The 23,638-nt window shown below is 35.9% G+C and overlaps 2 long non-coding RNA genes and 1 pseudogene across 2 annotated transcripts; 2 read left to right on the top strand and 1 right to left on the bottom strand.

Moving 5' to 3' along the window:
- Positions 1-4,356: 4,356 nt before the first annotated feature.
- Positions 4,357-23,409, top strand: LOC124873024 (annotated as a pseudogene).
- Positions 13,048-16,426, bottom strand: LOC124873132. The gene is made up of 2 exons (XR_007039451.1): positions 16,123-16,426; positions 13,048-14,317 (listed from the first exon to the last, which is right to left on the bottom strand). It is a non-coding gene; the product is annotated as an uncharacterized LOC124873132 (long non-coding RNA).
- On the top strand, positions 16,574-18,895 carry LOC124873133. The gene is made up of 2 exons (XR_007039452.1): positions 16,574-16,859; positions 18,665-18,895. It is a non-coding gene; the product is annotated as an uncharacterized LOC124873133 (long non-coding RNA).
- Positions 23,410-23,638: the final 229 nt, after the last annotated feature.

The raw sequence follows: 23,638 nt of genomic DNA, 5'->3' as shown, positions 1-23,638 counted from the left end.
CTCTGCTTGTCATGATGTAGAGTTGTTTGGTCTTTGGTTTCGGGGTTGTTCCTCATGTTTTTCACTGTTCAAGTTTTGAATCATGTTTCTGTTTATTTTCCTGGTCATGCTTTTGTTTTGTCGTCTTGTTCATGTTTTGTCAAGTTTGGTTTTCGGATCTGGTTATGCTTTTGCTTCATGTTTTTCTAGTTTGTGTTCAAGAGTCTCTGTTTTGCTCCAGTCACGTTTTGTTCTGTTAATTAAGTTTATTCAGTTCACCTGCTTCAAGTTAATCTGTCTCCTTACTCCACCTGGTTTTCACGCCATATATTCACACCTGTTCTGTTTGTCTTCGCGGAAACATCTTGCTCTCATGCTCATGTCTTATTTTTTGATCATGCCATGCCTGTCTTGCCTGCCCGTTTGTTTTGTTCCTGCCTCCTGTAGTGAGTGAGTTTTCGTTATTAAATCTTTTTCCCTTACCATCACGCTGCCTGCTCGTCTGCATTGTGGGTTCCAATTCCAAGTAAACCGTGACAGAACCGTGACACTGCTTCTCAGATGTGCTTTTGTTGTTCTCCTGAGTCCTACTTTCCTACGCTGCATTTTAACCATTCTGATACGGCCACTGTCTTGTTTGTCATATGCTCACAATTACTTTTTAAATGAAATGGTAGGCTAAAAAATGTTATCTAAAAATTACAGCTAGAACCAGATATTTACACGTGACTATTTTTCTCTCATTTTCGGACATTACATCAGACTAAACCTAATGTGCTTAAGGTAGTTAGGATTACCTTTTTATTTCAATTGTTTTCTATTCCCTATGGATTGAAGTGTTTTGCCTTTGTGACCATCTAAATGTTTGAAGGAAAAAATCGGAAACTTGGAAGCCATAGAACACCATCCCCACTGTAAAGCATGGGAGTGGTAGCATCGCGTTGTCTTGTCGTTTTGCTGCAGGAAGAACTGGTATTCATCACAAAATAGATAGCATCATAAGGAAAAAACATAATGTGGTCATTTTTAGGTGACATTTTAAGACCTCAGCCAGGAAGTTAAAGCTTGGGTAGAAATTAGAGTTCTGAATGGACAATGACCCTGAGCATACCTCCAAATTAGTTACAGAGAGGTTTAAAGACAACTAAACAAATGCCTTTGAGTGACCATCACAAAGTGCTGATCTTAATCTTATAAAACAAATATGTGGCCAGAGCTACTGTAAACATTAGCATAGTAAATATGTTTACATTACTTACAAATGTGTGTGTTATCCTGGCAGCAATGGGGTTTGTCTTGCCTTGTTCTAACCTTTTAATCATCGCTCTGGCTTGTAGCGAGCATCTAATGATTCATGTTAAAGACTTGGTGACCTCAGTATGTCACTATTTCAGCATTTAACTAAGATTGAGCTTTGGATATTCTTTGAACCTCATTACCATCTTCTGCACTGTGGGTGCAAGGCAGATAAGCCTGGGTCCTCATTCAGCTTTGTTTTTTTAAACTTGTGGCGGTTTAAAACTTTCAACGACTGCTGTGACTGAAGATATGGGCAAGCTCTGGCAAGCAGCTGTTTTTTGTAACCCTATCCTGACTTAAGATCAAAACACGTTTACCTTAATGAAATGGCATGTTCTCTGGTCTTTCCAATTTTGAAGTGTGGCTAAAAAAATTGTGCCTCTCTATTATATTTAAACAACATATAAAACTGAGTCATGTCAAACTAAAGGCAGTTTCCATAATATTTTGAATAGCCTGAAGAACTATAAAGAAATAGCCATTGCTAGGTCAATAATGTAGTAAAACAAACAGCTATTAGTGGGTTGCCCCCAGCTCCCCCACCACCCCCACCTCCACCCCACCCCAGTGAATAACTTTAATGGTCGATTTATTTATATATGTTTTCTGTGTATTCTAAGGCTTTTTACTATAAGGTATTTACTATAAATCCAAGTGTACTGACCAGTTAATGAAAAAAATGTCCTAGAGCATCTCTTTAGTCCCAGTGGGACTATGGAAACAATAGCCACTGCTTTGCTTAGTCAGGATATCCTTTTAATAGCTGATTATCTGCAGCATGGACCTACTTTGTTTTCAGCTTCTGGCAGGGATTGTACAGAAAAGAGGCAACAATACACAATCTTGAAATTAGCTGATAGTTAAAAGACCTGTATTTTCATCATAAACAAGAAAAAGGTAAGGAAGAAGGTCTGTTTTGGTTTTTGACATGACACTGACAGAACATACACGTATGCTATTTTTTCTAACACCTTAGAAATTGCTTTGTAACCATTTTCAGACCAATGGATGTCAATGACTTTGATTCTTATTTGTTCTTGAATTTCTTTAGATCAGGGAATGATATATTGCTTTTTGAAGCATTTTAGCCTAGTTTGCATTGCCAGATGGGCTTTATTTAGGTATTTTTTTTTTTATTCTACAGGTTTGATAGTAAACTAGACTGGGAATGGCTAGTGAAACTGAACCCAGCTTTCCAAAGAATTAGGTTAATCATAGCTATGGCCAGGTTGGTTTGGATAGCTTTTTTCCTCTGATAAATGAAAAAAATAATCTGAAAACTTCTTTTTTTGTTTAATCAAAAAAATCTTTGTCTGACATTGATTTTTTTTTATAATGTGAAACATTTATTTGTGAAAAATAAAAAACATCATGAGAATTTTTTTCCCCAGCACTATATTTGAATGAGTAGTACCCACTCTTTCTCACGTGACTCTGCTGTATGTTTTAGATATTTATCAACTAATAAATCAGACTGGCTTCATTTTGTGAATATGAACAGAATGTTTAGATCAGTTTCATATTTACTGGTACAGGTTATTAGATCACTTAGTTTTAGTCAAAAGTTAAATTAATGCTGTTATTTTAAGCAAAGCACTGTCTCAAATACTTATTTTGAATTTAACATAATTGAACATAAACATGTAAAAAAAATCTGCAACAATAACCCAGTCTCAATTTAATAGTAAAGTTGTCTGATATTTTGCTTGTTAGAGAACTGTTCATCAGAGCCACTTATGATCATACCATTTTTATCACCTTTTAGAGAGTTCTGTTGAATAGCTGCCATATTTGTTGACTCTGGATGGATGTTTTGCGCTGTACATCAAGAGGTTCACTGCTCCTTGAACACACACAGTTTGTGTGCAGAAATCTGTGGCTGAGGATGTAGCAGTGCGAAGCTTCCTCAGAAAAGTGCTTTGATCATTCTTCAAAATAAATCATAAAATAAATTAAAATCAAAAATAGGACAGAAAGGACTGAGAGAAAGAAATAAATGCAACAGATGGGGCCAGAGGTTCGGATTCCAACACACACTTCTCCGCTGGAGTCATTTCTACTTCAAGGAGCATAAAGGGAATGATCTTCACACAGAGTGTCCCAGATTGTGTGCACTTGTCAACTATTTGAGGAATACATGGGGTGGATTAGACACTTTGACAACATCTGGATATCTGTCTGTCCGTCCGCCTTCTTTCCTTCGTCCTACACGTGGGATCACTCATACCAGAGTGTTAACTGAATAAAGTTTAAAAAAAGTATATATAAAATAAAGTCCTCTTATTTTCAATTAACTAATAAGGAAAGTATTGTTATTTAATCTGTTTTGTTTTGTTTTTTTTATCCCACTGGGAATGATTTGTTTAATTGCATTTTTATATGTCTACATTTTAAAACAAATGTATCAAGGTTAAAAATTGCATTGTCAACATTGTCACTAATTTTATTGTGATGTTTTAGAAGCCAAGAGCCCCATGGTATCTCTACAGGAGCTGCAGAGATCCATGGCTTAAGTGGTGCTAGAATCTGTTGATAGGACAACTATTAGTCATGGACTCCATAAGTAAGACCATTATGGAAAATAAGTAGGAAGAAAATCATTGTTGAAAGAAAGCCATAAGGAGTCCTATTCCCAGTTTGCAACAAGGGGACACAGCAAACAGGTGGAATGTGGTTCTCTAGTCAGATGAGACCAAAATTAAACATTTTGGCCAACCTGAAAGACAGTATTTGTGGAGGAAAACTAACAATGCACATTACCCTGAACACGCAATCTCCATGGTAAAACATGGTGTTAGTATCATCATGCTCTGAGGATGTTTCTTTTGCACAGGGACAGGAAAGCTGGTCAGATGGATGAATCTAAATACAGGACCATCCTGGAAGAAAAATCTGTTAGTCTGTAAAAGACATGATACTGTGTCCACCAGGTCTATGACGCTAAACATACATGCCAGGGCAACGATGGAATGCTTTAGATTAAATGTGAAAGGTGGTTTTGGAGTATATTGATCTGCATCATTTGTCACGTTAAAGAGAACTGCTATGAATACAGTGATCGTATCATATCTGTTGTATATGGGGTAAGAACGCTGTCAAAAACAATGTGTATGTAAAGAAGGAAATGTGTGCATATTAGTCAATAGTAAGTAAACTCCAAAAGAGGTATTGTATATTTTCTCTATAAGAATACAAAATAAAATGTTACAGCTTCAAGAAATTACAAACACAAAGTTCAAGTTGTGGATTATTCTTTATGAATACAATATGCTATAACAGTTTGTGAATACGATTTCTTTTCTTTGAGAATACGAATTTACATCAGCGACTTGGCGTCACGTGATCTCAGGATGGTTAGTGGAGCGTAATTCGATTTGCGTTGCGTATGCACTGTCACACTCCTCACTGCCATTAAACGTAATGCCGGAATGGGAGGTAATTCAGTCTAAAAGGAATATTAGGAACAGAGGGGAGATAGGGAGGAAATCAAGAGTATTATAAATAAAGCATTGTTCCTATTTTTATGAAATACAAAACTAAATTATAGAATATAGTGGGTGGAGTTATACAATGATGTACAGTAGGTGGCAGTATGCACCTCTGAATTTGTTGCGAACCGCCAGCAGAAGAAGAAGAAGCAGCAGCACTAGCGCCAAAAGAACGGACCAAGAAACTACGGTACAAAGCCAGGTAATGTTAAAAAGTTTATATATGTCTTAATGTCGTTAATGCTCTTGGTCCCTTCTTTTGGTGCTGTACAGTACAATGTACAATGATGTACAGTAGGTGGCGCATACTGCCACCTACTGTACATCATTGTATAACTCCACCCACTATATTCTGAGCCTGAGATCACGTGACGCGAAGTCGCTGATGTAGATTCGTATTCTCAAAGAAAAGAAATCGTATTCACAAACTGTTATAACATATTGTATTCATAAAGAATAAATCACAACTGTAAACTTGAACTTTGTGTTTGTAATTTCTTGAAGCTGTAACATTTTATTTTGTATTCTTACAGAGAAAATATACCTCTTTTGGATTTTACTTATGCACAATTATTGACTAATATGCACACATTTCCGTCTTTACATACACATTGTTTTTGACAGCGTTCTTACCCCATAGTTGTACTGCACTGCTGTTTGGTCTCAGACCAGTCAATGTACCTTAAAGCCTATTAAAAGGCTTTTATAACTGGGCCTGAAAAATGGTTGATTTCATCACTGTTACATTTTAAGTAAATATAAATTATTCTAAATTTCAGCTATATTAAGTTGATTTTAAAATGTTTAATTAGACTTGCACCTGAGCCACTTTGTCAATTTGTTGACAGACTGGAAACCTCCAGTCAACAACAGCTGCCACATGTGGAAACTGTAAAGTTCCAATTGTAAAACATATTTTGCTAAAAAGTTATTTTCTGTGAAAGGAACCAACCTGTGGAATGGTCTTCCTGCTAATACTAAGACTTTGACTAGACTGTCCACTTTCAAAAACCAAACAAAATCCTGGCTCATACAGCAGTGTGGTCATGTCATATGAAATGCTCGCGTTTGTTTGATCTTGAGTGGATGTGTTAATTTTATTACAATGACTTTATTAGTGCTAACTGGTTTCTGGACATTCCTGATTGTATTGTAATTGTTTTTACTTTTTACTTATTTTAACTGTTAAAAGCCCTTCAAGGGACAGGTGTTGCGAATTAGCCATGGGTATAAGCACTATGATACAGGCATCAGATTATTTTGTATATAATGATCTATGTTTATTGTATCTGTCCCTACCAAATAAATAAACTAAACCATAGGGAGGCGATTTTTGCAGGGCTTCATGGATACAATGGAACTTTGGTTAGTATGCCGATGGCTGTGTTTTCTCCCAAGTCAAACTGGTACTGGGGGCTTTTAGTACTAAATTTGTTCATGTCCATGTTGTGGTAAGTTAAGAAAAAAATAGATTTTCTGCAGAAGGAAAACGGAGAGTGGAGAAAGTGAGAAAAAGAAATATAACTATGCACAAATATGTGTGTTTTGGTTTCAAGTTCAAGCATTGTATCAGTCTTTAAGATTTTTGCATAAAGTTCCACCTTCCAAATCCAATTTAATTATAAAGCACATTTAAAAACAGCAAGTTTACCAAAGTGCTGTACATACTAAAATAAATGAATAAAAGATAAAGCAAGACATCCAACATACATTTAAAACACAAAAAAATATAATAGATACAATAGAAGAGCATGCCAACTCACAACTGATCAAATGCTATTCAGAAAAGAGGCTTAAAAATAAGAAGCGAAGATGCCTGTCTGACGTTTAAAGGCAGTTCATTCCAAAGTTTGGGAACAATTACATAAAACAACAACAGCAATTACAGGCTAGATCTCCTATAAATTGTTGCTCCGTTTTTAGGACAACTAAAAGTAGCTGGTTGGCTGATCTAAGCGCCTGCGAAGGAAGATGAGACAGGAGAAAATAGCTTCTCACATAAACATTCCCATTACTAAAGCTGTATAGTGATCCAAAACATATGGCCAAATGAACACAGAAATGGTTCACCACATAGAGAATCAACTTTTTGCATTGGTATTTCAGTACCCTGACCTAAATCCTTTAGAAGACCTGTGGGGTGGTCAAAGATCCCTCTCTCTGTATACTCCGACCTTGTGACACGTTATAGTACAGTACTATCGGCAGGGGTGAAAGTAGTTTTAAATTCTTGCCGGTACTCAGGGGCGGAGCTGGAGGGGGGCTGGGGAGGCACTGGGGGCATATATATATATATATATATATATATATATATATATGTGTGTGTCCAGGTCAAAGCTCAAACTAATTAAAACGTATCAATATTTTACTTTACTGTATGCTGTCTGTATAAGGCAGAAATTAGAATAACTTGACAATGTAGAATATATATATATCAATTGTTAAAGAGCTGCCATGTATGAAACAATGATAAACCATTTTCTGATTCAGAACTTCTTCAGTTTCTGTCTTTTCTTTGAGCAAAGAAGTTATTGTTCACTGCATTGGGGTCAAGTTTTGATTTCATTTAAATTAAATATTTGACAGTTTGGTTGTTTTCCCGGTTTTTATTTAAAAGTCTGTAGATGGTAAGTGATATATTGTTCGTCCTGTCCTAATGCAAGGGGCGTTTTTGTATGTCTGTGCACCACCTGTGTAAAATTTCCCAGTCCATTAAATCTAACGCACCGATCTCCTTGGCAACCGTTCTGTATTGGGGGTAAGTGCGCATGCGCTCTCGTGTAGTGTATGTGAAACCTCTGGTCATAAGCTGTGTTGTTGTAATTCAGCAAAATAATATGAAACACAACTAGTTACTCTCCCTTTGCTTTTAACTGGGTTAAAAAGCGAAAATATTCGGCCCCCTTGAACTTTTCAACCTCTTGCCACATTTCAGGCTTCAAACATAAAGCTATAAAATTCAAAGTTTTTGTGAAGAATCAACAACAAGTGGGACAAAATGGTGAAGTGGAATGAAATTTATTGGATGTGTCAAACTTTTTTAACAAATAAAAAACTGAAAAGTTGGGCGTGCAATATTATTCGGCCCCTTTACTTTCAGTGCAGCAAACTCACTCCAGAAGTTCAGTGAGGATCTCTGAATGATCCAATGTTGTCCCAAATGACTGATGATGATAAATAAAATCCACCTGTGTGTAATCAAGTCTCCGTATAAATGCACCTGCTCTGTGATAGTCTCAGAGTTCTGTTCAAAGTGCAGAGAGCATCATAAAGACCAAGGAACACACGAGGCAGGTCCAAGATACTGTTGTGGAGAAGTTTAAAGCTGGATTTGGATACAAAAAGATTTCCCAAGCTTTAAACATCCCAAGGAGCACTGTGCAAGCAATCATATTGAAATGGAAGGAGTATCAGACCACTGCAAATCTACCAAGACCCGGCCGTCCCTCTAAACTTTCATCTCGAACAAGGAGAAGACTGATCAGAGATGCAGCCAAGAGGCCCATGATCACTCTGGATGAACTGCAGAGATCTACAGTTGAGGTGGGAGAGTCTGTCCATAGGACAACAATCAGTCGTACACTACACAAATCTGGCCTTTATGGAAGAGTGGCAAGAAGAAAGCCATTTCTCAAAGATATCCATAAAAAGTCTCGTTTAAAGTTTGCCACAAGCCACCTGGGAGACACACCAAACATGTGGAAGAAGGTGCTGTGGTCAGATGAAACCAAAATCCAACTTCTTTGACCACAATGCAAAACAATATGTTTGGCGTAAAAGCAACACAGCTCATCACCCTGAACACACCATCCCCACTGTCAAACATGGTGGTGGCAGCATCATGGTTTGGGCCTGCTTTTCATCAGGAGGGACAGGGAAGATGGTCAAAATTGATGGGAAGATGGATGGGGCCAAATACAGGACCATTCTAGAAGAAAACCTGTTGGAGTCTGCAAGAGACCTGAGACTGGGATGGAGATTTATCTTCCAACAAGACAATGATCCAAAACATAAAGCCAAATCTACAATGGAATGGTTCACAAATAAACGTATCCAGGTGTTGGTATGGTCAAGTCAAAGTCCAGACCTGAATCCAATCGAGAATCTGTGGAAAGAGCTGAAAACTGCTGTTCACGAACTCTCTCCATCCAACCTCACTGAGCTCGAGCTGTTTTGCAAGGAAGAATGGGCAAGAATTTCAGTCTCTCGATGTACAAAACTGATAGAGACATACCCCAAGCAACTTGCAGCTGTAATTGCAGCAAAGGGTGGCGCTACAAAGTATTAACGCAAAGGGGCCGAATAATATTGCACGCCGCACTTTTCAGTTTTTGTTTGTTAAAAAAGTTTGACACATCCAATAAATTTCATTCCACTTCACGATTTTGTCCCACTTGTTGTTGATTCTTCACAAAAAAATTTGAATTTTTTATCTTTATGTTTGAAGCCTGAAATGTGGCAAGAGGTTGAAAAGTTCAAGGGGGCCGAATACTTTCGCAAGGCACTGTAGCAGCGAGCAGACAGACATTTAACGTAGCGGTGCTCGTTTTATACCCTGGCTGTTCACAAAAACCTCAAGCTCCGAGGGGAGAGAAGTAAAGCAAGAGCATTGAGGCTCCAGCATAGCAGAACAGTTCAGAAACAATTTGGAATGAGGGAAAAATAACTATATTTATGTTTTAGACTGGCTTTTGGTAGCGGATCTGATGTTCTTTGTGTGCTCGTGAATTTTTGCAGCCCTAACTGGTTCTGGATGACGGCTTCAAAGCAAACAGCCATTCTTCCCTCTTCCCGGTACTGCGTACCGGCGCAGAATCTTTTAGTGGTACGCAGTACCGGACCGTACCGGCTCACTTTCACCCCTGACTATCGGTAAATAGGGGTTGTACCAACACTTAACATCTGTGCGGAGCGCCGTCCATACTTAGTGACAAGGCGCCACTAAGTAGCCTATGGATGGCACTTTATAAACAACTAGGTCATGTTTTGACCACTTTTGTTTCTTTGTTGCCAGCCCTGTGGTCTCCAGTACTTTGACCTACATTGCAACCAAATAGGACCTCCCAGTATTCACTTTGCCCTTTAATATTTTGACTTGCTTACACATCGTAGCAACAGAAGCCACTCACCCATATTTTCCCGAAGTATGTACTAAGCTCACTATATGCGTATAGCTGAATTGTCTCGGATGGTCTCTATTTTAAAAGAAAGTGAAACTCTTTTTGCACCTTTAGGTAAAAATGCAGCCAAACGTACATCTGCATCATAATGACATACTTGAAAACCTTAATATACCACAGGTAGATAAATAACTGCACATAATCTAAATTACTTTAGCCATTTTGTCGAATCAACTCGGATGCACAGTTTTTGTTTTTGCAGCTACTATTGTCAGTGCCAATTGGCATTGGCCAGGTGTTTGCCTGCAACAGTCCCTGAACTGCATGTCTCATCCTCCTGGCCCTGCTGCTGCAATGCTCTCCAGCTTTCTGTTTAAATACCATGTTGGGCTCTGCTGCTGGCCTGTGCACTGGTAAATTATGACTCTGAGTCATTTACAGAAATCTTGATGAATGGTGTAAAGTTTGGTGTAGTGAAATACACCAAAATCTGTTTCCTCAACATGTGTAGAGTGCATTTTTATTTTATAAACATACTTTCAATAGAGTATGAAAGTTACAGTACCTTGCAAAAGTAGTCATATCTCCTTCACCTGTTCTTGTTTCATTTCAACTGGAAAACGTCCAGTTTATTTAAAATAAAGTTCTGTTGTATTTAAGTCCTTTTTTTGTTTTTTTTTTACATAGACCAAAACAAAATATTTCATACTTATGAAGTCGATGGAAAAGCAAACTGTAACGGATTGTACAGAGGACCAGAAATTCCAGCCGGACACAACAGATCAAAATCAAAAGGTTTATTGAAAGCTCTGGGTGACGTTTGGCAGGTAATCACCAGCAGCAGGATCAGGAACCTCTGAGGGTTCAGAGCCGGGAAGACTGATTCAGGTGACAGGATCTGAGAGAGAGGCTTGAATCGGTGGTCAGGGCACGGAAACAATGTCATGCACAGGAGAGAATTTAAGTGCACCCTTCCATCAAACATTTTGACAGGTGGGCGGGACTTCCGGTGAGGGCGGGACTTCCGGTGGGGGGCATATGGGCGCCATGTGGTTGCCATGTGGGCAGGGGGGGTGTGTCCAAGGGGCGTAACAGTGGATGTTGATTGGTTGTCGTCATTAGGGGCGATACCTTAAATGAGTCAATTAAAACACAGGGGTGTGTTTAAGGGTGTTACGGGGAAGGCCTTAAATGAGCCAATTAAAACACACAGGGGTGTGTTTAAGGGTGTTATTAATAATCTGTATGTTTTTTTCAGGCGTTAATACATCTAAAAAACAAAACAACAAAAAAAAGACATGCATCCTTTTATATTTTTAAAGGTATAATCAACTTAATGTTGACCTATCACATGAAATCCTAATAAAGGAACTGTGTAACCTGACAGAATTGTAAGTTAATTTTTGCTTTACAGCAGGACCTATTTGTTGAATATATGAGCCAGTCTAAATCCGTTCAAAATAGAAAAGACCTAAAAAAGTAAATAAAAAAAAATTGTGCTTCACTACATCGATGGAACGAGAAAAACCTTCAGCTTCTGCGTCAACATACTGGAAAAGCAGCTGAAATAGGTAAGACGAATATCAGATTAACAGAAAAAAAAAAGAACATCAGTATACTGTTTCCAAGTTATAAATTAACTAGCAATGATGTGTTTGTTTTGAATAATGAGAGACTCCATTTTAGGAAAAAGGAATGATAATTTAAGTTACCTGTAGCTTTTCTAAAAAACATTTTACTTTTTCATCTTAGAGTTACAGGGGGTTACAACTGTTAGGGGCAATGTCAGGAAAGGGGCAGTTACGTCTGTTTCTTAGATAACATATCACCTTTGAACTCAAGAAGGGTTTTGGTCTTAAAAACATAGGCAGCTGAAATAGGTAAGACGAATATCAGATTAACAGAAAAAAAAAAAGAACATCAGTATACTGTTTCCAAGTTACAAATTGACTAGCAATGATGTGTTTGTTTTTTGAATCATGAGAGACTCCATTTTTAGGAAAAAGGAATGATAATTTTAGTTACCTGTAGCTTTTCTAAAAAACATTTTTACTTTTTCATCTTAGAGTTACAGGGGGTTACAACTGTTAGGGGCAATGTCAGGAAAGGGGCAGTTACGTCTGTTTCTTAGATAACATATCACCTTTGAACTCAAGAAGGGTTTTGGTCTTAAAAACATAGGCAGCTGAAATAGGTAAGACGAATATCAGATTAACAGAAAAAAAAAAAGAACATCAGTATACTGTTTCCAAGTTACAAATTGACTAGCAATGATGTGTTTGTTTTTTGAATCATGAGAGACTCCATTTTAGGAAAAAGGAATGATAATTTTAGTTACCTGTAGCTTTTCTAAAAACATTTTACTTTTTCATCTTAGAGTTACAGGGTTACAGTTATTCTATATCCCAACTGTTAGGGGCGATGTCAGGAAGGGGCAGTTACGTCTGTTTCTTAGATAACATATCACCTTTGAACTCAAGAAGGGTTTTGGTCTTAAAAACATAGTCTTTGCAGTTGAGAGATAGAGGGGAGTACAAATGTTTCTGTACCTCTTAAAAAATCCAGATTGTCGTCATCCTCAAGCATTGACAGTGGATCAAAAAGGTGGTTTCAGGTTTCCAAGACTTGAGCTATCACCAAAAAAGTAATAGTAAGATCATTTAAACCCTCTAATATGCACTCAAACACAATCTCCTAAAGCAGTATACATTTCAAACTATGGCTCTATTAAATTTAATAGAATATGCATGGTAATCTCTGTTTAACTATAAATGACTTTTTTAAAGAAAATGAAATTGGAGTGCATCAGATTGTTAAAAAATTCTTCAAACTGTAAATAAGATAAATGTATACTATTAATAATGAATATTGTTTTGTACATAGTCCAGATTTATTAATCTATTGCATCACACAAAAGCAGAGGTCATTACAAGTTACTTTATTCTTTTAAATGTTTTTGTTTTATTATTATTGAATGGTTGTTGCATAGTCGTAACCAGGGTCTATTGAAAAGAAAAAACATTATAGTTGTTTTGTAGACAAATTCTTTTTATACACTCAAGCACACAATTTTAATCAGTTATCAGTTTTGTATCAGTACAAGGATGTTTTTTTCTATGCTTCAATAGTACTCAGTGCAGAATTCTGTTTTTGCAGTATAATTTTGACAACATTCTGAAGATTCGCATTCTTGTACATAGTATAATTGCAACGACAATCGTTTTGGAAATTCTTTGAAATGCTGTGTGTACTGATTGCTGTCGCTTCATTTAAGAAAAATTGTATCTGCTAAATTTCTATGTCACTGACAATAAACATTTATTTACTTTGTGTATTTTAAACTGGTTTCTTATTCCTGTCATTTTTACATCTTTACAGTAAGTAATCCTCTATATTTAATTTCATTTTGAAACTTTGTTTTGTATAGACACCAACTTTGGTCATGTTGCAGTCACTTTGTAGTGTCATCTATTGTCAAAACAACTTCTGTGCATTTAGAAAGTTGTATACAATTGATTATATTTCATAGAGTGCATAATATTTTGGATCCATGCTTTTGTGTGCATTCTGCTAAGTAAATGCAATAAACAGATTTCTAGAGTTTATTCTTGTTTTTAAACTTGATTTACAATAACTCAATTGACTGTGAGAGTCAGTTGAGGTATTAGTATTTTTTAATGCTATTACAATTTCTTTACACAACTATTTAGCATACACTAAATTGCTAAGCAGATATATTAGAATGCACATGCAGTACTTTTACATAACACACTGGGATTTTAAAAACAAAACAGCAACCCACACATGGCTTAATTCTTCCCTCTCAAACTTTTAAGTTCTAAGGTTTTTCATATTTTGTACATATCTAGTAATTATGGTGTATGTTATTTTTCAAACTTTTTCACTTTGAATTAATATTTGTTTAGTAAAATCAGTGGTCTAACTTTTTTACGATTAAGGTTAGATTTCAATTCAATTCAATTTTATTAATTTTAGGAATATAGCACCAGTTCAGAGCAAATGTCATCTCAAGGCAGATGATAAAACAGAGAGTTCTAAGCATGTAGCTACAGTGGTAAGTAAGGACTCCATATTAACAAGAAAAACCTCTAGTAGAACCATGCTCAGTATAAGTGGCCATCTGCTGTGATTGGCTAGCTTTAGAGGGCAGAAAGTAAACAGAAAAAAAAAACACAGAAGCACCAGTCCAGGAGTAGTTTATTTGGGAAAGAATACAGCACACACCGTTAGTGACATCACTAATACCATTAGTAGTTCCATCTAAGAAACACAATAAAACAAGAAAGCACTGAGCCAGTAGTAGTATCAATGGGATAAGAAAATTAAGAGTAAATACCTGCAGCAATAGCTCACTGGCATTATCCTTGAAAGAGACAGTTAAAGACAAAATCCCTAGGCAGAGTGTATCTTCTATGAAAACAACAAGAATGAGAACATACACTTTATTAGATTATGACACACAACACAAATACACCACACAAAGGTTTCTATTTACTCCTGCAATTTCTAGTTATGATTAAAGTTCCTTGTCAGGTTAAACACAATTTTGTGGCCTCACACATTTAAGATAATAAAAGGAATAGAAGTGTTGCACATATATTTATTCTGAACTTTTGTTATTTTATTTAGAGAGCACTCACATGTTGCATTTCTAATTTAACAAATAAATATTAAAATCGTTTAGAATTTCTTCCTTTAGGAATTTCTTTCTTTAGGAAGTGGCATAGAGAAACACTTTTAGAATTTTGACATTTTCTTATGAAGAGATGGTAAAAAATATGAGGACAAGTAGAAGGAAAACTGCAGAAACAGAATATCCACATGCTCTTTCTAGTATTTTTTTAAGGAAACATTGAACTAAAGCAGAACCATCTGCTGGAAGAGGTATGGACAGTAGAGGCAGACAAGCCATTTGGGTGCTTTCTACCAAACTGGTTTGTGTGGCTTTAAAAATGTTTTTTATTGTTGGCATTTGCCCTTTGCTTAGCTAGATGAAAGAACAATGAGCAGGTTAATGGAGACCATTAACATATAAAAATATAGTGACAAGCATGTTCATGTTATTTTTACTTGTAACTGTTTTTTTTTTAAGATGAACCTAATAAGCTATTAAAAACAAAAGCAATTCAACATAAATATAATGTCAAATAAACATTGGTATAAGACAAAATTATTGTCTCTTGTCCAACTGCTGTTTATTTCAATGCCACTTACCTCATAGTATATATATGTCAATAAACTGATCTACACTTCAGAGTTGTGCTGATTTCAGTTTAACCTTCTTGCTCATCACCAACATTGGATATTTTGAAACCTTATGAAGTTAATAAATACTACTTGAAAAGGTGTGTGTTACTCTTCTGCAGTGTAGTTTGACATTTTTAATCAAAATGTTATAAAAGCCGATAAGTGGTGTTCTCAAACGGCACTTGTGAGTTGCTCAGTAACAAAACCAATTACTATTTCTTAATTCTATTTAGAGTTACCTTCACTGGTATGACAAAAACGTGTTTTTATTATTGAAATGTCATTAGTTCTTGACTAATTCTACAAACACATTCTGAAGTTTCAAATAATTTCTATAAATGAAATATACAACATTTGCTTACAGTTAACTGACTACACACCAGAATCAGGACATCTCTTCATAGCTTATAATGTTAGGCATATGTTGTACGCAGACCATGTCAATTACTATTTTCACTTAATATTAAAAGTTCTAAAAATTACATTAGCTTAGGAATTACCCTAGCTAATCAGCAACATTCACATTTGCCAAGTTATTTCTTCGTAAATAAGAATCATGAAAATGTGTTTTTTCAAAGATATCACACCTTATAATCCCATCACACTATTGAGTATGAGCCTTTTGTTTTTATTGCGTTAGAAGACATGATTCCACAATAAAATAACACTAACCAATCCTCTTCCTTACAGTTGGGCCAAAAATTATTCATATCCTGGAAAGTATAGATGTATATTTTTTTTCATTTAACTGAGAAGTTTGTTTCTCACATAAAAGGAAAAAGGCATCTCTCCAATGACAACAAAATAATTAAAATCTTTATAAAAAAATTGGCATGTTAAAATTTTTTTATGTTCTCAGTGTACATCCACAATGCTGAAAAGGAGTGTTTAAAACGTGGCAGAAGTAGTGGCAGAAGACATTTTGATGTATCCTAAAATCTCTTTAATGGCCTCATGTTTAGATTTACCTATCACGTGAATAGGATCCCACTACGGAGGCGAGAGCTGGTGTAAAGCAGCTGGTCTCCAAGCACTCTTTCTTCTCTGCCCCTCAATGTGTTGCAGTAGCAGGGCTTGTAAAACAAACCAAAAGTGTCTGAACCAATATAATCAGCACCTCTCTGACAGCATTCGTTTTTACTTCACTGTATGGCCATAAAAGTCGCATCTGAATTTGAACACAGCAATAGTGAATGACATCCGTGAATCAGTAATTCTGTGTTTAATTAATCTGTGGTTTCAAGGACTTTGATGTGTGACACAAAAAACGGAATTTTGAAACTGGAATTGAATTTTGGAATAGAAAATGAAAGTTATCAAATGGAATTTTCAATACATAGCAAAGCAATTTTCAAAGCAAACAAATTCAGTTTAAAAGCCAAGGAATTCAGTTTCAAAATTCCGTTTTTTTGTGTCACACATCAAAGTCCTTGAAACCACAGATTAATTAAACACAGAATTACTGATTCACGGATGTCATTCACTATTGCTGTGTTCAAATTCAGATGCGACTTTTATGGCCATACAGTGAAGTAAAAACGAATGCTGTCAGAGAGGTGCTGATTATATTGGTTCAGACACTTTTGGTTTGTTTTACAAGCCCTGCTACTGCAACACATTGAGGGGCAGAGAAGAAAGAGTGCTTGGAGACCAGCTGCTTTACACCAGCTCTCGCCTCCGTAGTGGGATCCTATTCACGTGATAGGTAAATCTAAACATGAGGCCATTAAAGAGATTTTAGGATACATCAAAATGTCTTCTGCCACTACTTCTGCCACGTTTTAAACACTCCTTTTCAGCATTGTGGATGTACACTGAGAACATAAAAAAATTTTAACATGCCAATTTTTTTATAAAGATTTTAATTATTTTGTTGTCATTGGAGAGATGCCTTTTTCCTTTTATGTGAGAAACAAACTTCTCAGTTAAATGAAAAAAAATATACATCTATACTTTCCAGGATATGAATAATTTTTGGCCCAACTGTAAGGAAGAGGATTGGTTAGTGTTATTTTATTGTGGAATCATGTCTTCTAACGCAATAAAAACAAAAGGCTCATACTCAATAGTGTGATGGGATTATAAGGTGTGATATCTTTGAAAAAACACATTTTCATGATTCTTATTTACGAAGAAATAACTTGGCAAATGTGAATGTTGCTGATTAGCTAGGGTAATTCCTAAGCTAATGTAATTTTTAGAACTTTTAATATTAAGTGAAAATAGTAATTGACATGGTCTGCGTACAACATATGCCTAACATTATAAGCTATGAAGAGATGTCCTGATTCTGGTGTGTAGTCAGTTAACTGTAAGCAAATGTTGTATATTTCATTTATAGAAATTATTTGAAACTTCAGAATGTGTTTGTAGAATTAGTCAAGAACTAATGACATTTCAATAATAAAAACACGTTTTTGTCATACCAGTGAAGGTAACTCTAAATAGAATTAAGAAATAGTAATTGGTTTTGTTACTGAGCAACTCACAAGTGCCGTTTGAGAACACCACTTATCGGCTTTTATAACATTTTGATTAAAAATGTCAAACTACACTGCAGAAGAGTAACACACACCTTTTCAAGTAGTATTTATTAACTTCATAAGGTTTCAAAATATCCAATGTTGGTGATGAGCAAGAAGGTTAAACTGAAATCAGCACAACTCTGAAGTGTAGATCAGTTTATTGACATATATATACTATGAGGTAAGTGGCATTGAAATAAACAGCAGTTGGACAAGAGACAATAATTTTGTCTTATACCAATGTTTATTTGACATTATATTTATGTTGAATTGCTTTTGTTTTTAATAGCTTATTAGGTTCATCTTAAAAAAAAAACAGTTACAAGTAAAAATAACATGAACATGCTTGTCACTATATTTTTATATGTTAATGGTCTCCATTAACCTGCTCATTGTTCTTTCATCTAGCTAAGCAAAGGGCAAATGCCAACAATAAAAAACATTTTTAAAGCCACACAAACCAGTTTGGTAGAAAGCACCCAAATGGCTTGTCTGCCTCTACTGTCCATACCTCTTCCAGCAGATGGTTCTGCTTTAGTTCAATGTTTCCTTAAAAAAATACTAGAAAGAGCATGTGGATATTCTGTTTCTGCAGTTTTCCTTCTACTTGTCCTCATATTTTTTACCATCTCTTCATAAGAAAATGTCAAAATTCTAAAAGTGTTTCTCTATGCCACTTCCTAAAGAAAGAAATTCCTAAAGGAAGAAATTCTAAACGATTTTAATATTTATTTGTTAAATTAGAAATGCAACATGTGAGTGCTCTCTAAATAAAATAACAAAAGTTCAGAATAAATATATGTGCAACACTTCTATTCCTTTTATTATCTTAAATGTGTGAGGCCACAAAATTGTGTTTAACCTGACAAGGAACTTTAATCATAACTAGAAATTGCAGGAGTAAATAGAAACCTTTGTGTGGTGTATTTGTGTTGTGTGTCATAATCTAATAAAGTGTATGTTCTCATTCTTGTTGTTTTCATAGAAGATACACTCTGCCTAGGGATTTTGTCTTTAACTGTCTCTTTCAAGGATAATGCCAGTGAGCTATTGCTGCAGGTATTTACTCTTAATTTTCTTATCCCATTGATACTACTACTGGCTCAGTGCTTTCTTGTTTTATTGTGTTTCTTAGATGGAACTACTAATGGTATTAGTGATGTCACTAACGGTGTGTGCTGTATTCTTTCCCAAATAAACTACTCCTGGACTGGTGCTTCTGTGTTTTTTTTTTCTGTTTACTTTCTGCCCTCTAAAGCTAGCCAATCACAGCAGATGGCCACTTATACTGAGCATGGTTCTACTAGAGGTTTTTCTTGTTAATATGGAGTCCTTACTTACCACTGTAGCTACATGCTTAGAACTCTCTGTTTTATCATCTGCCTTGAGATGACATTTGCTCTGAACTGGTGCTATATTCCTAAAATTAATAAAATTGAATTGAATTGAAATCTAACCTTAATCGTAAAAAAGTTAGACCACTGATTTTTACTAAACAAATATTAATTCAAAGTGAAAAAGTTTGAAAAATAACATACACCATAATTACTAGATATGTACAAAATATGAAAAACCTTAGAACTTAAAAGTTTGAGAGGGAAGAATTAAGCCATGTGTGGGTTGCTGTTTTGTTTTTAAAATCCCAGTGTGTTATGTAAAAGTACTGCATGTGCATTCTAATATATCTGCTTAGCAATTTAGTGTATGCTAAATAGTTGTGTAAAGAAATTGTAATAGCATTAAAAAATACTAATACCTCAACTGACTCTCACAGTCAATTGAGTTATTGTAAATCAAGTTTAAAAACAAGAATAAACTCTAGAAATCTGTTTATTGCATTTACTTAGCAGAATGCACACAAAAGCATGGATCCAAAATATTATGCACTCTATGAAATATAATCAATTGTATACAACTTTCTAAATGCACAGAAGTTGTTTTGACAATAGATGACACTACAAAGTGACTGCAACATGACCAAAGTTGGTGTCTATACAAAACAAAGTTTCAAAATGAAATTAAATATAGAGGATTACTTACTGTAAAGATGTAAAAATGACAGGAATAAGAAACCAGTTTAAAATACACAAAGTAAATAAATGTTTATTGTCAGTGACATAGAAATTTAGCAGATACAATTTTTCTTAAATGAAGCGACAGCAATCAGTACACACAGCATTTCAAAGAATTTCCAAAACGATTGTCGTTGCAATTATACTATGTACAAGAATGCGAATCTTCAGAATGTTGTCAAAATTATACTGCAAAAACAGAATTCTGCACTGAGTACTATTGAAGCATAGAAAAAAACATCCTTGTACTGATACAAAACTGATAACTGATTAAAATTGTGCTTGAGTGTATAAAAAGAATTTGTCTACAAAACAACTATAATGTTTTTTCTTTTCAATAGACCCTGGTTACGACTATGCAACAACCATTCAATAATAATAAAACAAAAACATTTAAAAGAATAAAGTAACTTGTAATGACCTCTGCTTTTGTGTGATGCAATAGATTAATAAATCTGGACTATGTACAAAACAATATTCATTATTAATAGTATACATTTATCTTATTTACAGTTTGAAGAATTTTTTAACAATCTGATGCACTCCAATTTCATTTTCTTTAAAAAAGTCATTTATAGTTAAACAGAGATTACCATGCATATTCTATTAAATTTAATAGAGCCATAGTTTGAAATGTATACTGCTTTAGGAGATTGTGTTTGAGTGCATATTAGAGGGTTTAAATGATCTTACTATTACTTTTTTGGTGATAGCTCAAGTCTTGGAAACCTGAAACCACCTTTTTGATCCACTGTCAATGCTTGAGGATGACGACAATCTGGATTTTTTAAGAGGTACAGAAACATTTGTACTCCCCTCTATCTCTCAACTGCAAAGACTATGTTTTTAAGACCAAAACCCTTCTTGAGTTCAAAGGTGATATGTTATCTAAGAAACAGACGTAACTGCCCCTTTCCTGACATTGCCCCTAACAGTTGTAACCCCCTGTAACTCTAAGATGAAAAAGTAAAATGTTTTTTAGAAAAGCTACAGGTAACTTAAATTATCATTCCTTTTTCCTAAAATGGAGTCTCTCATTATTCAAAACAAACACATCATTGCTAGTTAATTTATAACTTGGAAACAGTATACTGATGTTCTTTTTTTTTTCTGTTAATCTGATATTCGTCTTACCTATTTCAGCTGCTTTTCCAGTATGTTGACGCAGAAGCTGAAGGTTTTTCTCGTTCCATCGATGTAGTGAAGCACAATTTTTTTTATTTACTTTTTTAGGTCTTTTCTATTTTGAACGGATTTAGACTGGCTCATATATTCAACAAATAGGTCCTGCTGTAAAGCAAAAATTAACTTACAATTCTGTCAGGTTACACAGTTCCTTTATTAGGATTTCATGTGATAGGTCAACATTAAGTTGATTATACCTTTAAAAATATAAAAGGATGCATGTCTTTTTTTTGTTGTTTTGTTTTTTAGATGTATTAACGCCTGAAAAAAACATACAGATTATTAATAACACCCTTAAACACACCCCTGTGTGTTTTAATTGGCTCATTTAAGGCCTTCCCCGTAACACCCTTAAACACACCCCTGTGTTTTAATTGACTCATTTAAGGTATCGCCCCTAATGACGACAACCAATCAACATCCACTGTTACGCCCCTTGGACACACCCCCCCTGCCCACATGGCAACCACATGGCGCCCATATGCCCCCCACCGGAAGTCCCGCCCTCACCGGAAGTCCCGCCCACCTGTCAAAATGTTTGATGGAAGGGTGCACTTAAATTCTCTCACAGGGAGGCAGATTTAGGCAGGCGGATCCGAAAGAGCGGTAGTCAGAAGCAGAAATAAGGTCGATGCCCAGAAATTAGAAGCCAGGGAGATATCCAACATCGGCAAGGCAGAGCAGAGGAATCCAGGAGGCAAAAACTGGATCAGGATCAGGCAATCAGACAAGGAAGGAACGCTGGAGGAACGCTGGACATGTACTCACATTAAGGCTTTCAATAATCTGGCACTGTTTGTCTGCCAGCCAGCGTGCTGTTTATAAAGCCAGGTGAACAGGTGGAGTGGGTGAGGTGTGATTAGGGAGCTGGCTGAGAAGAAGCAGGTGAAAGCAATCATCAGAATAGCTTCAGCACAGAGATGATCAGCAGGCAGACAGAGGCAGTGCAGACAAAACAGCCCAGAATCATAACACAACTGAATATTTTACACATAAAATACCTGAAAAGCATTGTCTATAAATATGTCTGCCGTGCCATCTTTGGCTGCAATTATATCTCTACCAGCTTTGTATGTCTAGAGACTGAAATTTCTGCCAATTCTTCTTTGCAAAATAGCTTAAGCCTTGTCAGAGAAGACATATCTGTGAACATTACTTTTTTAAGTCTTGCCCAGATCCAGAACCGAATTTCAGTCTGGACTTTAACTGGGACATGCATATTGTTGTTGTTCTGCTAGAAGCTTAACCTCTGTCCCATTTTAAAGGATTTGTTACTTGGTAACAGATTTTCTTCCATTGTCATCTTGCATTTAGCTCCATCCATTTTCCACTTAACTGTAGAAAAGCATCCCATCAGTACAACCACAATGGTTTCCAGTGGGGATCGTGTGTTAATGGGGATGTGCAGTGTAAGTTTTCCTCCACACATGGTCTTTGGAATGGAGGCTTAAAAGGTTACTTATCTGACCAGAGCACCTTTTTCCACATGTTTGTTACATGTCCTGTAGCACGTTTTATACAGGATTTCATATAAAGTCCATTCAAAATTGCATTATTTTTGCCACTCTCCCATGGAGGTTGGAGTGTGCTAATAGTTGTTTGCAGATTTTCCACTTGAGATTTGAATGTCTGCTGCTCCAAGCCCCACCTTTCAAATTTCTATGAGTGAAAAATTGGTAAAGGTGCCCAAAAAGACTTGCTGTGATTAAAGCAAAAAGGGGGTTCTGCTAAATATTCATTCAGGGGGCCTGAATACATTTGTGCACAATGCTTTTCAAGCAATGTACTACTTTGTGTTGGTCTTTTACAAAAAATCCCAATAAAATACATTGACGTTTTTGGTTGTACCAGGTTTGATACCTTTGCAACGTTCTTGCAGGACTTACATCAGCTGCTTCTCACAAGGACATCTACTCGGGACTTTGTGGACATTACAGTGTGCTGTCCTGCATTGCTGTTGGAGGTATCTCTTATGGTTTAACATGGGAGACATATACTGGCTCTAATGTGGTAAGACTGAAAATTATGTTTATTATTCTTCATCAGGCATATAAGTAGAAAACGATATAATAAAATGTGTTTTTAATGTTTCTTTTTTTAGCACTTTTCAGTGCATATGTGACTTCAGTAATCTCAAAACTAATGCCTGTGGTAAGTTAGAACGTTTCTTTCTTTTGGAGACTACCCACAGACTTCCTCTGCAGATGTCTCTAAAACAATGTGTCATGCTCTCCCACTTCTGTCATATCCTATTTCAGCTTGCTTTACCGCCTGCACGTGGCCTTTCTGCCTGTCAACTCTCATCTTCCTCCTTCTTTCCTCTGAGAACCCGGCCATCTGCAGGCTGCCTCGGTCTGCCATTTCTTACCCTGAGGAAAACCGGCACTACCTGAGACAATTAAAGATGCCAGAAAAGGCTATGAGGAGCAAGCAGGGAGAGCTTACACTGGAGAATGGAGGAACGAATTGTTAGCCAGAAGTGGAGAATGATTATAATGAATATGTATAAGAGACGTTATTTTACATCAGTAGGAATGTAGCTGTAGCTATTGTGTTGTTCAGATTTTCTTCTTACATAACCAGATCAGTTACATAAAAATGAATGTTTTATAGAGGAAAAACTGTTTTGCACACAACACAATACATCTTCTACGCTGCAGGGGGAGGCACACACCAACAGAAACTAGATAGAAACTGGATAG

This window comes from Girardinichthys multiradiatus, chromosome 8, assembly GCF_021462225.1.
Source record: "Girardinichthys multiradiatus isolate DD_20200921_A chromosome 8, DD_fGirMul_XY1, whole genome shotgun sequence".
Taxonomy (NCBI): domain Eukaryota; kingdom Metazoa; phylum Chordata; class Actinopteri; order Cyprinodontiformes; family Goodeidae; genus Girardinichthys; species Girardinichthys multiradiatus.
Note: the sequence above shows the minus strand (reverse complement) of the source record. Positions and strands in the feature narration are given on the sequence as shown.